The following is a 317-nucleotide window of genomic DNA, read 5'->3' as shown; positions in this document are numbered from 1 at the left end:
AATGTAGAATTAATAATAATGATTATAATTAAACGAGTGGGGCAGTGGTGCGGAGCTGAGCCGCCCTGAGGCCAGCGTGGCCCTGCCCGGGCACCTTCCCACCTCCCTCAGGGGCAACCGGGTCCCCTCAGGGGGCTGCGGTCCCGAAGCCGCTTCCCTCAGGGGACAGCCAGGTCCCCTCCGAGGGGGGGAATGAGGATCCACACCTCCAAAGGGCATTAACTTACTCAGTTCTTAAATATCCCCCAAATCCAAGCCCAGCGCCCCATACGTTGGTCGAGGTTGCTCTGAGTGCCCTGTCCCGCAATCAAAAGCAG

Source organism: Egretta garzetta, unplaced genomic scaffold, assembly GCF_000687185.1.
Source record: "Egretta garzetta isolate BGI_Z169 unplaced genomic scaffold, ASM68718v1 scaffold172, whole genome shotgun sequence".
NCBI classification, from domain to species: domain Eukaryota; kingdom Metazoa; phylum Chordata; class Aves; order Pelecaniformes; family Ardeidae; genus Egretta; species Egretta garzetta.
The sequence above is the reverse complement of the archived record's forward strand: the minus strand, read 5'-3'. Positions refer to the sequence as shown.